General features: G+C 34.0%; 2 pseudogenes; both read right to left on the bottom strand.

Annotated features, from left to right (window-relative positions):
* Positions 1-1,506: 1,506 nt before the first annotated feature.
* On the bottom strand, positions 1,507-3,947 carry LOC120170872 (annotated as a pseudogene).
* A 3,215-nt stretch (positions 3,948-7,162) lies between these two features.
* LOC120170876 lies at positions 7,163-7,761 on the bottom strand (annotated as a pseudogene).
* Between the last annotated feature and the right edge of the window lie 8,493 nt (positions 7,762-16,254).

The raw sequence follows: 16,254 nt of genomic DNA, 5'->3' as shown, positions 1-16,254 counted from the left end.
ACCCTAATTTTTTTAGAAAAATATAAATTAAACCCTTCAAAATTTTTAAAAACTTTAATTTAAACCTCTGATTTTTTTTTAAAAAATTTAAGTTAATTATCAAACTCTATCACAAAATTCAGTCACTGAGACTACTTTATCTAATAAAAATTAGACTTGTATACACACACACACACACACTTGTGTTAGATCGGGTCAATTAGGGTTGTAAATGAGACGATACATATTGCGAGTTACTCGAGATCGACTCGATCAAGGCTCGATAAATACTCGGATCGAATGGACTCGACTTGAGATCAACTCGAGCTCTTAACGACCCGAAACGAGCCACTTGATATTCGACTCGGAAAGCTCGTGAGCAGCTTGAAAACATAATATATTAAGATTTTATTTTTTTTAAAATAAATTATTAATAATATTAACATTTAAGTATTGATTTTTTTAAAATACATTAAGATTTTCATGTATTTAAGGTTCGAGTTTGAGTTTGAGGCTTCAATCGAGTTAAGTTTAAGAGTTTTTTTTCTTCATTTCAAGCCTTTTCGAGCTGCTCACGAGCTTCAGTTCAGGATTTCGAGTTCGAGACGAGCTTGAAAATTTTAAGCTCGTGAGTTTTCGAGTCGAGTCAAGCTTCATTTCAGAGTTTTTGAGCTGAGTCGAGCTCGACTCAGCTCGTTTACACCCCTAGGGTCAATTTAGTTGTCAGTTTTTACTTTAAAATTGGATTAGGTGAAATTTTCTTAAATTGGTCCGGTTACAAAAAAGATAGATGTTATACTCAAATCAAGTTTAGATACACTAGAAATTGCAATCTAAGACACTTGCCATCCTCCAAATCTCAGGGTTCAATCATTCAATCATCAACTGGCAAGGGATTTCGTGTAAGAATTGGTTGGAATGGACAACCACTCAGTTGGATATTACTGGACTCTTCATACTCCTTGTGATGCTCTGTAACGTGTGGAATCGAAGGAACAAATGGTTACATGATGGAGAGATGCAAGACGATAGGGATGTGGTGGTGGCTGCATGGGGGCTTTGTACTGAATTTGTTGAAGCCAATTCAATTGGAAGTTTTCCCACCCTCCCACAAAGCTCGATGAGGCCAACCTTTTAGAGTCGCCCTAAGCCAAATGGTGTTAAGATTAACGTCGATGAGATTTTTAGCACAAATAAAGCCACAGCTGCAGATAAGTATAGTGGCCAGATACCACAACGGGATGGTGCTTAGGATACCACAACGAGATGGTGCTTGGGGTAAGTGCCTACAAATTACTCTTCCTTTCACAGAAGAATATATTTTCTTCTTTATTATGAGCTTTTATGGAACTGTAACTTACAGGTTGGCTCTCATATCTAAAAATGAATGAGTGGGTGGCCAGTGGTGACCCCGTTTCTTTTACGGCTGCAACGGCGACGGTGACAATAACCTCCGACTAAAATCATAAAGTCTCGTCAAACTACGAAAAAGAAAGATGTTCAATGACCTGTGGCAAATGCTCGTCGCTCTAGCTAATCGTCCTCCCGAATTGTGAACCGCATGGCCAGTGACACATTAGAAAGTAGCACTCCACAAAGCATTCTCGCCTTCCCCGCACCGTCGATGAACCTCTCTGATCCTATTGGCGGACCGGCAGATTCCGCTGCAGGTCCAATCGAAGGAAGCAACACATACGTTGCCAACTTGAGCTTTCCACTCACAATCTGCAAGCACAGCCATTTAGACACTTGCCCCACAAGCAATCCAACTCTTCTTCTAAGCAAACAATCGAATGCGAACAATGACTTGTCCCACAAGCGATCTTAACTCTTTTTAATGGAATATGAACATTTAAGACTTTACCGGGTGGTGTGCCACAACATAATCTCCGATCATCGATATGCTCCACATCTAGTCCGATAAACCAGGATCCCAGTGAAACATCCTCGTTAGCGTACTTATGTAGAACGTATCTGTTATAAACATTCATGTAAATAATCATCGTTAGTAAATAAAAGAATGACAGGAATAAGGAGCTGGGCTCTTGGATCTTACTGGTTTATCGATATATACGAGGCCAACTCCTTTGAAATAGCATACAACTGCCCGTAGCATGCCGGAAATATTTGTTTCCGTTCTCACGAATTTCCAGTGCTCGGGTTCATGGTATCTAACTCCTCTGCTCATTAACATAACAATAAAAAAACTGGTATACTTCTAAAAGAATTGCAAAAGAAAGTAACATGTAACTCACTTTTGAGAGAGGACCGGACCGGATTTCATGCACCCGATATATACGCGAGATTTTTTCCGGTGCCTAACTAGAGTTTCTCTGAGTGTTGCTGCAATAATTTTACAGGAGATTAGGACTTAACATGAAAATTATATACTTAATTACTGTTAACTGCAATGAGGCATCCCAATTCTACGAAAAGCATATGAAATAAATCGAAACTTACCTATATTTACATGGACATCGTCGTCGACTTTGACGTAAAAATCTGCATCCCACAAAGCAACAGCAGTAGCAAAGTATATCTTAGTCTTTGCAGACAATTCAAGGTACCCTTCAACATGGTCCTGCTCGCAATCAAAATTCGGTTCATTATTTTCTCGGAGTAAAGGGAAAAGGATTGATAGTTTCGACAACAGCCTACCAGCCTCAAGAAGTCTCCATGCTTCTTATCCTCAGCTTCAATTGCTCGGTCCAAAATACCACCCGATGTAGCACTGCATAATGAAAAATGTTACAAGAAACATCGTTAGCATCATTCGACCGAATATCGGTATATGATTTCTCGAGTAGAAGTTAACTTTTAGCTTAAGCAAGAAAAGGTTAACTCATGCAAGAGTTGTTCATCATGGTAGTTTCTCTAAGCATACAGAACAATATGATGCTGGTGCACTTATAAGACCATATGATAGGAGGGGAATGGAAGCATCACCTATGACCGATAACGAACCGAACGATAATGCCTTTTTCGTCCTCCAATCGCTTCCGCTTTTCACCTATTTTTCCGAAACAGATTCGGTTAAGCAATTGCAGATACATTAGAACATAGGGGAAGGAAGGAAAGGGTTCAATAAGAATCAATCCGGTAACCTTGTGGCATCCATGTAGCACGAACCGAGTCTCTTCTTCTCCTGCTGCTGAAAGCCGTATTAATCCCTATAACCATCAGATACTTTCTCTTCCTTGATGATCCGATCACATCTTCGGATAACGGAGAACCGCCAAGCAACGATTCTTGGGCCGCCCTTGCAGCGGCTAATTCCATCTCTAAGCCGGAAATAGTCTTATCCAATGTCCTATATCGTAAAAACAAACACGATAACTTCGTCGATCGGATCGAACACTCGAAAAACAAATGAATTATAAGAAAGGCAACAATACTAACTGCATAGCACGGTGAGTCTTGAAAATATCGCCGCCGACGTCCTTCGACATACGCTTTTCTTCCTTCTGGTACAAGGAAAAGAGCCCCAATCAGCTTGAAAACACCAAAATTTAACCAAGCCACATGTGGCTTATATGATACTCACAGCTTTGAGATTGCAACCCTCTGAAATTAGCTTCAATTCTTCGACTTTTCCGGTAATCGTCCGGTCGATTCATTTAGATTCAGGAACAGCCACCATCCTGTCACCGAAATCAAACAAAATGTATGAAATTCAGAGTTCAGACATAAACACAAGCTTGGACAAGTCATTGAAAACAACTTGAGAATTCTATTTACATGGTTCCGCCATTCAAATGAACAAGATTTAGCCGAAAGATTCGAACTTTGATGACACAATGAAACTGAGAACCAATGAAAAGAACAAAAATGAAACTAAATTACCTATTGGTGAAGAGAATTCCAGCACAGAAGCAGCTCAAACAAAGAAGAAAAGTCCATCTCTTCGAAACAAAGCTCTTAGTACACTGCTCTCCTTTGGGTTTCAAAGACATGTTTTAGGAACAGAAACAGAATTTGCACTGTTCCTATTCGGAATTGCTATAATTTGTTCTTTGTTTTCTGGGAATTATCTGTTTTCTCCCTATAGATTCTCTGTCTTCAATTTCTGAAAGCTTTCACCTTTGCTTGCAGGCAAGGGACGTTGAATGCAAGTGAGGGACGACCCACTACTAACCGCTTTTCTAATACTAACCCCTTTGTTTTATTTTAGGATAAATTATGTGTTTAGTACCTAAACAATCAGTTTTAGTACGTTTTACTCCCTAAACTTTCTATTTTTTCAAAATCATACTTTTGTTTTGGTCCATTTTAGTACCTAAATTATTAGTTTTTGTTTCATTTTAGCACTACTATTCAAAATCTAACACTAAATTTAAAAATATAAAAGTTTAGGTACTAAATGGGCCAAAACTGATAGTTTAAGTACTAAGCGCGTTAAGTTTTAGCAGTGGGATACTAAAATAAAATTAAAACTAAACTTTAGGCATGGTTTAATTTTGAATTTTTTTATAGTTTAGGTGCTAAAACGGATCAAAACTAATAGTTTAAGTACTAAATGCATAGTTTACCATTTAGTTTATTTAGTTAGTTTTTTTCTTAATCCAATTCGAAGAAAATCAATTTATCTTTAGATTAAGTATTTTAATTAACATGTTTTAGTTTTTAAAAGAAAATTTATCAAAGTAAAAATTATCAAATTAAGTCAAACTTATTTAAAATTCATAAAATTTATATAAAATTTTAAATTTTATGAATTTTAAATTCATAAAGTAACTACTCAAGCAAAGCAAATATAGCAGTAAATGAGGGTAAATATTTCTATTTATATGTTTTATTGCACAATTTATATTATTTTTTAAAAATTAAATTCAATGACATAAAGTTAATTGGTAGGATCTTTAATTTTAAAAATACACAAATATATTTATATCGATATATGTATTTGTTTATTTATTAGTATCAGAAAATTATATATATATATATATATATATACCGTTATAATCACGCAAAAATATTTTTTAAAATAATTATCTTATTTTAGAATATTTTTCTTCAAACCAATGAAAATTGTTTAATTTATAAGAAACGAAAGGGAATGATATCAGAAAAGAAAAATATCCAGAAAATGCTTCATAATATTATAGAGGAAATGCTCTTAAAACAAATATGAGTAAGTAATTCAAAAAAAAAAATCCTCATAATTTGGGTAAATTATGCATTTAGTATCTAAACTATCAATTTTAATCCATTTTAGTACTTAAATTTTCATTTTTTAAAATCATACCTAAAGTGTAATTTTTATTTCATTTTACTATTTTCGTTCAAAATTTAACGTTGAATTTTGAGAGAGAAAATAAAAGTTGAAGAACTAAAATAGACTAAAACTTATAGTTTAAGTATTAAATGCGTTAAGTTTTTAATGATAAATACTAAAATGAAATGAAAATTATACAATAGGTATGATTTTGAATTTTTTTTTGAAAATTTAAATATTAAAATAAATTAAAACTAATCATTTATGTATTAAATACGTAGTTTATCCTAATAAATTTTTGAGCAATTAATTTTATTTTGTCACTTTAATTAGTTCTTAAGATTTAACATTCTTGGTGTACTTAATAGAATAAGGCTTTTCATGGACTGATTCCTTAACATGAGATTAGCCGACAAACAGGCTGGTTAATGAGGATCGGGAAGTGTTTCACGTACAGCCGAGTACACGTTAGCATAGGTAACAATCGCAAACGTGGCTAAATACTATTGGATATATTGATTCAATAGATCTTGCCGGCTCGGCTCCTTCCCCAATAATCACGTGACACATGCCGTCCCGCGTCACGTGGTTGCCGCATAAGATGGGGCAAATAAGAGGGAATAAAAGTGGGCCCCATCACACGAAGAAGGCTGACACGTGCCCATGATGCGGTTAAAAATAATAATGGTTAAGTAACTTGATGTTCATTTCACTTATCGCATGTGTAACTCAACCACTCTAAAATAGGGTTGTAAATGAGACGAGACAGATCGTGAGCTACTCGAGATCGATTCGATCAAGACTCGATAAATACTCGAATCGAATGAACTTGACTCGAGCTTGAGCTCTACTCGACTCTTAACGAGCCTAAACGAACTACTCGATATTCGACTCGAAAAGCTCGTGAGCAGCTCAAAAATATTATATTATAATTTTAGATTTTTTAAAATTACATTATTAAAAATATATTAAAAATACACTATTGATAATTATAAAATTTTTAAAATATATTAAAAATTCTATAATACAATTACCCCAAATTTTAATTAATGTCCTTACAATGAACTCTAAACCATAAATCCTAAACCCTAAATTGTACTTACCTCATAAATCGATACCAAGTCAATTAATTAATATTTTTGCAATAAACCCTAAACTCTAAATCATAAACTATAAAACCTAAACCCTAAAACTATAAACCCTAAATCCTAAAACCTAAATGTGATTATATGATAGGGGTTAAGTTATGCACATGAAGGTAACATACAAATTATGCAAAATGATGTTATGTGACTCCTAAATAAATCAATCGCATACTTATACATAAACATATCAACATGCAAAATAAATATACACAACTAATTAAAGAAAACAATCCTAAACAGGGACTAAATTAAGAGAAATCTAAATGTGAGGACTAATTTAAGCTAAATATACTAACTTTAGAATGATGATTAAATTCACGTAAATGTAAAATTAAACTTACAAAATTGGAATTAAACCAATGACTTAAATACAAAATGCGCATAAACTATAGGGTCTTATAAGCAATTGATTTTATTCGGTTTAAGCTAAAATAATATGGAAAATAACATAAATGACACCTGAACATTTAAAACAAATAAGAAAATTTAAACAAATTAGGGAGCTAATTTTAATTTTAAGCTAACATATATTTGAAAAAAATTGGATATTACCATCTATCTTTTAAATGAATGTTGAATTTGTAATCTCATTCAAATAGAGCCTTTCAACCTCAAAAGCTCCAAAATTCCAGCTTTTGTAATCTTTTAAGCAACTTCCTTTTGAGGGGCTCGGGCTCGGCATCCTTCGCCTTATTATGTTGGCTGCTGGCGGGAAACCATAATTCTTATTACATGTCATCTTGGAACAAAGCCTTTGCGACAGGACCGGGAGGGTGAGCTCTACTATCTCTATGGTCTTCATCAGCTTACGAATCATGCACAACTATACTCGTGTATTTTCAGTACTTACCTGTCTCGTGACTGGATCAGAGAGAATGTTTTGAATTTCCGGATCTTGCATTGCCCTGGTCTGCAACATTTTACCAGATTTACATTATCAAGGCCTTCCAATCGATTTTCAAAAGGTAGGTGTAAACAACATAAACGAAAAATGAAATAACTTGCCTGTTTTTCCTTCAATTCTTCAGGGCTCAAATCACCTCGACTAGCTTTGTTGATCTGTTCTACACATATGCATAATAGTCGACAGGTAAATTATATGGCATTGGTGAAATAGAAACACGAAACCAAAAACATAAAACATAAAACAGAAAGTCATATATATACCTTCTAACACCATCTAGCAAATTCGGGTTATTTTGGACCATGTTTCAATCCTTCCTGATATGTCTCTAAAGCTTTGTCATACTCCTCTTCATGAAGAACTGAACAGCTCCCTTTCTTGTGTAACCCTTGGAAAATGTTGGATCAAACTCAATGCACTTCTCAGCATCTTTCACTCCCTCAGGCAAATCACCCAATTTTTGTGTAGCATGCGGCTCTATTGTTGTATGCCTGACAAGGTGGCCTTATAACCCACATCTTTAAGATAGAAGCAAGTGCTCCACAAGTGATCCTATAAATTAAAGCTCAAACTCAGTGGTTTAATTTACTGAGCCACGTGGTGAGCACTTGAGCTTGAATCGAGCTCGATTCTTGAGCTTTGGTCGAGCTCTTGAATTTTTTTTGAGTTTGAGCCTTTTCGAGTTCAAGTTGAGTTTCAATATTATCTTTCGAGTTCGAGTCGAGCTTGAAAATTTTAGGCTCGTGAGTTTTCGAGTAAAGTCGAGCTTACATTTACTGTTTTTGAGTTATAGTCGAGCTCGGCAATACTCGAGCTCGACTCGGTTCGTTTACACCCCTACTCCAAAAGGACATATCCCCTTTGGTACGTACAATGGTTAAAGGAATTATAGTTATGTTTAAAGATTATAAGTTCGAGCAGTAATAATTGTACGAATAATTAGATGTTTATTGTCAAATGATTAAAATTATTTAGAACATATATATTACTTTATAATCACATTATTTTAATAAAAAAACGAGGTATTTTGACAACCACTAATTATCATTTATCATTCGAATTTTGAATTATCTTCGGATTTTAAAACATTATCGTTACATTAAACATTATTTTTAATTTAATTATTAGATTTTTTGTTAAGTACCATGTAAATATGATACAAATTATGAATGTAAGATTGTCTTTTTTTCCTTTGTTGATCGACGGTGGTACCAACTGTAATGTAGGTTATTGACTGTTGGTATTCTTTATTTTCCTTTTATTTTCTTATATGGCAATTCTAACTCCTTTTATTTTTTTGATTTTCAATTAGTTTGTTTGTATGACACGGTCTCATCTATCTTTATGACACGTTTTCTTATGCTTTTAGACATGTTTTCGGTTGCTTGGCCTTTTTGAGTTGATTTGACATCGTCACAACTGATCAACATAACGCTTATATGATATCTTGTTTATCTTCTCTGCTTTTGACCCTCATATTGGATCTGGATACACGATTTGCATTAGTATATAGCTTTTCATGTCGCTTAAGTTTGATTAGCGATTTGTCAATGGTCTTTCAATAGCTTGATTATCTTTTGTAGTTCGTTTGTTGATGTGATCAGTTCTGTTTGTATCTATCTTTCTTCGAGTGTTTTTTTGTTAGATTTTTAATATTTTCTTGTTTGGACCTTATGTGATCTTAAGTTACTAGTTTTGTTTCAATGGTTCTAGGAAATTTTCAATTATATGCTTAATTTACAACTATGATTATAAATATTTTTTGTAATTTAATTTACAACTATAATTATAAATATTTTTTGTAATTTAAGATATTTCATATTTTGAATAAAATTAATTATTTTATATTAAAATAAAGTATGATACAAATTATACCCCTATCACATTTTAATTCAAAGTAAAGCATTATAAAGTTCAACTAATATTTTTTTTAGTTGTGTAAACTTAAACTAATATTTAACCACAAAATTGGTAACAAAGTTGACGAAACAACATAATTTTTTTTTTACAAAAAGTTTAGGTTAGGTGGCTCCTCAGTTCAGGGTCAGAGCATACTCAATTAAGATTTACATAAGAATTTACAGATTATCTACCAAGAGTGATGGTGGTAGGATTCAAACTTTACCTTATCAAAATTTTCAATTGCATGATGCCTTTACATTTCTTACATGGTAAGTTTCGAACCACTTTGCACGAATTTCACGACCTTAATAGTCGAAGAGATGATTGTTATTTATAAAAGTTTTAGATTTTAGTACTAATAACTGCAATATGTTTGAATGTTTAATGTTAAATAATTAAGAGTTTCTAAAACAAATACTATCACTCGTAATCAACATAAATTAATAATAAAAATAAAGTACATAATGACTCTAAAATGAGTTCTCTTTTGAGTTTCAACACTTTTTTTGGAAACATTGGATGAGAGAAATTAAAAACTGAGATTAACAATAAAAATAATAATATATTCAATGAGAAAAAATGAAAAGTTAATATTAACATTTAATTTCCTCAATCCAACGATCCTAAAAAAAGGTGTATAACTAAAATAGTTTTATATATGGGTTAGGATAATTTTTTTTAGTTTTTCATATTTTTAGGATCGTTGAATTGAGGGAAATCAAATGTTGAGATTAACTCATTGTCTTTTTTCAGTGATATATTCTCATTTTCTCTATTAATCTCAACTTTGGGTTTTTCCTCATCCCGATCCTAATATATATATATATATATATATATATATATATATATGAGATAAAATCCGCTTACACTATGTAAAACTAAAACGTTTTACACCTCTTTAAAATTGCTGGATGAATGAAAATAAAATGTTGTGATTAATAGTTGTCGCAAATATAAAAATAGATAAATAAATGAGTAAAATATATAAAAAAGTAAAAGCATATATATATAAGTAAAATAATAATAAAAAAAAAAAGAAAATCAAAAGTAATATACATATATATACATGCAAAATAAGAAATATATAAATATATATATATATATAATAACACTAATAAAAAAACATATATACATATATAATAAAATTAATAGAAAGTAATATGCATATATAACAAGAATAATAAAGTAGGAAAAAATGATTTAGGGGGGAGAATTAAATATTTTAAAAAATGAACACGTCTCGGGGGTGGATCTAGGTTCGAAACTTCGAAATCCCACCCCTTTTTAGTCATCGGCGCAACCCACGTTTTGGGTTATTCGAACCAAATCTCAAGAAAAATAACGTGCACATGCAAAAGAAAGAAAAAAGAAAATGCTACCTTTTATTTTCTTTTCGAATCCTTTACAATAGCTTTGCCTTTGTATCTTCCCGTGCTTTCCTCTATGTTTTGGGTGTAAATTGTGCCTTCAAATGGTGAGTTACAATGGCTATTTATAGTGCTTGTGGATCCTATCTTTAGGAATTTAAATAATAGTAGAACTCTATCCTATTTTTAGGAGTTTGAATCCTAACAAAATTTCATCATATTTTTAGGAGTTTGAATCATGAAATTCTATCCTATTTTTAGGAGTTTGAATCCTAGTAGGACGAAAAATGTGTCCCCAGTGGAGTCGCCAAGCTGTCGCAACCGTCTTTCGGTTGGGCCCCGAAATTAGGATTCGACTTGAAAAATGTGGATTGGAGTCGCCACCGATCATTTATTTAAAGATAAATGGGTTGATCGGATACCCTATTTCTTACCTGATCTGCGTCTTACCAGAAATATGTCGGGCTCGGGAGTCGGTTACGGTCAAGGAAAGATTAGCATCCTTGAACCGCCCTTTCGGTACTACGTAATTTCCAGTTGTCTTAATTAAGAAAAATAACAAGTTAAATTAAAAGATAAAATAATGATCCAAAATTACTTACCTTTGACGGATTTACAAATATACCCTTTAAAAGTCAAAATATGGGTTAGAAGAGATGAATAAATGATAAATAAAGTAAAACAAATAAAATAAGGAGATTAAGAAAGAAATAAAGTAAATATAAAATGAATAGAATATATAAAATAAAAAAACAATAACACTAATATATGCATAGCAAACAACTAAATAAAAATAAAATGATAATGCAAATAAATAAATAAAACAAGTAAAAGAATATAAAAACATAAAATATAGGATAAATATAAAAATAGATAAATAAATGAGTAAAATATATAAAAAAGTAAAAGCATATATATATAAGTAAAATAATAATAATAAAAAAAAGAAAATCAAAAGTAATATACATATATATACATGAGCAAAAATCAAAAAGAAAAAGGGACAAAAAGCACATGCAAAGATTCCCTAAAGACAAATGGCACATCAAGCTTCAAACTATGAGATTGATCAAGCACAATCATTCTCGAATCTCTGAATCACTTCACTCGAAGATCATGGAACATCCAGAGAAAATCCAGAGAAACACATATGAGCAGATCCAAATTGAGCAAGACAGGATTGAAGGCATCAGAATGAATTGATCCTTGGTTCAACACCCTGAAATACTTGTTTGGGCCTATTTATCCTTTTCTTTCATAACTATGAGCCTTGGCCTACATTACGTGCCTTAAAAGTCCCTTCTAATCATACATGGATTTCTAAACAGAAGATACTATCTTCAGATTTCATCCCGCCCATCAGGATTAATCTTTGTTTGCAAAAAAAACAATGTAATTAATGCATGGTAGAAAAAATAACAAAGGGGGGTTCAAGACGTAAATCCTGAATAACGTCTTGAAACCAAAGGAGGGTTCGAGTTGAAAACCTGAAAAGGCGGCTCGAATATAAAAATTATGCAACTGAGGCGATCACGTAAATTCCTTGATAAGGCATCGCACAATCCAAGTGTGACAACAAAGGTTGGGAGTCAGGGAACACTTCCAGCAGAGGAGCATGCAAGCTACCCCATCAATCTTTTGAGCATCCAATGTCAAACCTTTGAGCATCAAATGCCAAACCTTTGACCAAACACAATAACCTGAGACTTTTTATCCTTTCATTACTTGACTATCTCCCAAAGATAGCTTGGATCTTGGCAGTTGTCAAATAGCTATAATTTATTGAAGAATTAACATTGTAATTAATTCTTTGATATCCGATGAACTCTAGTTTTATGATTCGTCTCAATTGTAAAACCGTGATAGGGGCAATATTTTAAAACTTGAGATTAAACATTTTTTGAAACTCTTTTAATTGATATTTTCATGACTTTGAAAATAAAAGAGAAATAAAAACATTTTTTTTCAAACAAGACAGTCTCTCTAGAGTGGATCTTGGTAAATGACATGTGACTCTCAAACACAAAGCTCATGCTTATAACATGAGAAATTTGGGGTATCTTTGAAGATTCAACATCAAATATTGGGGTATTTTTTTGATATGAGGCATTTGGGGATTCTCCTAATGCGAATTATCAGACCTTTTTCAGGAGATAAAATATAACCAATTCATGTTACTGCATCTTATGATACATTTAGAGCGTCATATCTTCATTTTCTTTCCACGTACATAATTTTTACAGCTTTAGAGTTAAGTTCGACTTCAAGACGAAGGATACTCGATTCAAAAGCACCTTTACAGATTGATGTCGGTTGCTTAGCTCAGCAGCAAGAAACTACACTTCACCAACTCGACAGACAGAAAGATCGACATTCATTTTCGATTCGATATTTCCAATAAATTCTGTCTCGCTTGAGACAGTCTCATTTAATGCAGATGATTATCTCACTTGAGATTGCTTTTTTAAAACAGACTTTGTCTCACTTGGGACTGTTTTACTCGAAAGAAGATTATTTCACTCATGATTGTTTTTCTTAAAACAGATGTCTCGCTTGAGACCGTTTTCACTAGAAGAGTTTTGTCTCTCTTGAGACAGTTTCCCTTGAAACAAATTTTGTCTCTCTTGAGACAGTTTCTCTTGAACAAATTTCGTCTATCTTGAGACAGTTTCCCTTGAAATAAATTTTGTCTCTCTTGAGACAGTTTCCCTTGAAACAAAATATTTGAATATGTTTTCTTTGAAACAAATTCCGTCTCCCTTGAGACAGTTCTTTTGGAACTAATTTTTGTCTCTCTTGAGACAGTTTCTCTTGAAACAATTTTCGTCTATCTTGAGACAGTTTCCCTTGAAACAAAACCTTTGAATTTATTTCCCCTAAAACAAATTTTGTCTCCCTTGAGACAGTTACTCTTGAAACACAAAATCTTCAAATTTATTTCCCTTAAAACATAATTTTGTTTCCCTTGAGACCGTTTCTCATGAAACAACAGATATCTTTGAGATCGTTTCCTTGAAACGAATTCTATCTCTTTCAAGACAATTCTTTTGAAGCATCATCTGAAACCGTTTACTCAGCTCAGGCACATACTTGAGATGGTCGAGAAGCATTTCTCAAATCAAAAATAGAATGTGCACATCAGATTTGAACATTTGAAGAATTCAAGATCAGGGATCAAAATTTGAAGATTCAAGAATCAAGATTCCAGACAGGCAACTGGAGATCGAGATTTCTCTCCAGAGCCCAAGATAAATATGTTGCATATGCATTTTAGGCACACCTAAGAGCATTGCATCCATAGCATCACATATATGCATAACTTTTTCAGGTTTTAGCTAGAGTCAATTCAACTTCGCGGAGAAGGATATTGAACTCAAAGCGACACGATTTGCTCGAGAGTGGATTTCAACTTCACGACGAAGGATATCTAGCTCGAAGCCAACTTCACAAAAAGGGTCTCCACGGTTTCAACTTCACGGCGAAGGGAATTATGTCCACCCCGTAACATACATACGGATTTCAACTTCACGACGAAGGATATTCAAGTCAAGGCTCAACTTCACAACGAAGGGGTCATCTGCGATTTCAACTCACGAAGAGGTCGTGGCACTCGAGGCAACACAAGTTCAACTTCACAACGAAGGGACGGCTGGTTGTCAACAACAACTCTCAATTTCAGAGCCAATTTCAACTTCACAACGAAGGATATTGGACTCCAGACAACGCAAGTCAACTTCACGACGAAGGGACCGCTGCCTGTCAACAACAACTTCTCAATTTCAGAGCCAATTTCAACTTCACAATGAAGGATATGGACTTCAGACAACGAAGTTCAACTTCACGACGAAGGGACCGCTGCCTGTCAACAACAACTTCTCAATTTCAGAGCCAATTTCAACTTCACAATGAAGGATATTGGACTTCAGACAACGCAAGTTCAACTTCACGACGAAGGGACCGCTGCCTGTCAACAACAACTTCTCAATTTCAGAGCCAATTTCAACTTCACAATGAAGGATATGGACTTCAGACAACGCAAGTTCAACTTCACGACGAAGGACCGCTGCTTGTCAACAAAACTTCTCAATTTCAGAGCCAATTTCAATTCACAACGAAGGATATTGGACTCCAGACAACGCAAGTTCAACTTCACGACGAAGGGACCGCTGCTTGTCAACAACAACTCTCAATTTCAGAGCCAATTTCAACTTCACAACGAAGGATATTGGACTTCAGACAACGCAAGTTCAACTTCACGACGAAGGGACCGCTGCTTGTCAACAACAACTTCCCAATCTCAGAGCCAATTTCAACTTTGCAACGAAGGATATTTGACTCCAGACAATGCAAGTTCAACTTCACGACGAAGGGACCGCTGCTTGTCAACAACAACTTCCCAATCTCAGAGCCAATTTCAACTTCACAACGAAGGATATTGGACTCCAGACAACGCAAGTTCAACTTCACGACGAAAGGGACCGCTGCTTGTCAACAAATTTCATTCAGATTCAATTTCAACTTCACAACGAAGGATATTGGACTCGAGATAACACAAGTTCAACTTCACAACGAAGGGACGGCTGGTTGTCAACAAACAATTTCCCGGTTCCAGAGCCAATTTCAACTTCACGACGGAGGATATTGGACTTGGAACAATGCTACTTACTTGGATTTCAACTTCACGACGAAGGATATCCAACTCAAAGAAAGATTATCTGCCATCAAAATTGTCGAGTTCGACTCCATTCAGCTCGATGACACATCAATCACACTACTTTCCGGTTACAGTCAAGGTTTTCAAGTCGAGAAGAGGACCTGGGTTAGCCGTGCCTTAGTGACAAGCAACCATTTTCAAACAGCATAGCTTAAGTCAAGAAAAAAGCTATCTGTCAATGAAGATTTCTGAGTTCGATTCGATCCAAGGTCTTTAAACCGAGAAGAACCGAAGGGTACGGGAAGCCACGTGCTGATTCAAATCTGAACTACAGCTTTAATTTCATATCATTTCAAGATGAACTCGACTTCACAGAGGATCCATCCGTACTCAATTCGACGGGAGTTATTGAAACATCAGAGTCAATTTTCAACTCCACCGAACGAAAAGTGTGTCTTTTAATCTTTGCCCTATCCCCGTTACACGACTATGGGCAAAGAGGGGCAGCTGTCAACACACATTTTTCGTCCTACTAGGATTCAAACTCCTAAAAATAGGATAGAATTTCAGGATTCAAACTCCTAAAAATATGATGAAATTTTGTTAGGATTCAAACTCCTAAAAATAGGATAGAGTTCTACTATTATTTAAATTCCTAAAGATAGGATCCACAAGCACTATAAATAGCCATTGTAACTCACCATTTGAAGACACAATTTACACCCAAAACATAGAGGAAAGCACGGGAAGATACAAAGGCAAAGCTATTGTAAAGGATTCGAAAAGAAAATAAAAGGTAGCATTTTCTTTTTTCTTTCTTTTGCATGTGCACGTTATTTTTCTTGAGATTTGGTTCGAATAACCCAAAACGTGGGTTGCGCCGATGACTAAAAAGGGGTGGGATTTCGAAGTTTCGAACCTAGATCCACCCCCGAGACGTGTTTATTTTTAAAATATTTAATTCTCCCCCTAAATCATTTTTTCCTACTTATTATTCTTGTTATATATGCATATTACTTTTATTAATTTTATTATATGTATATATTTTTTTTATAGTATATATTATATATATATATATATTTCTTATT

This window comes from Hibiscus syriacus, unplaced genomic scaffold (genome assembly GCF_006381635.1).
Source record: "Hibiscus syriacus cultivar Baekdansim isolate YM2019G1 unplaced genomic scaffold, ASM638163v2 tig00111795_pilon, whole genome shotgun sequence".
Lineage (NCBI taxonomy): Eukaryota > Viridiplantae > Streptophyta > Magnoliopsida > Malvales > Malvaceae > Hibiscus > Hibiscus syriacus.
Note: the sequence above shows the minus strand (reverse complement) of the source record. Positions and strands in the feature narration are given on the sequence as shown.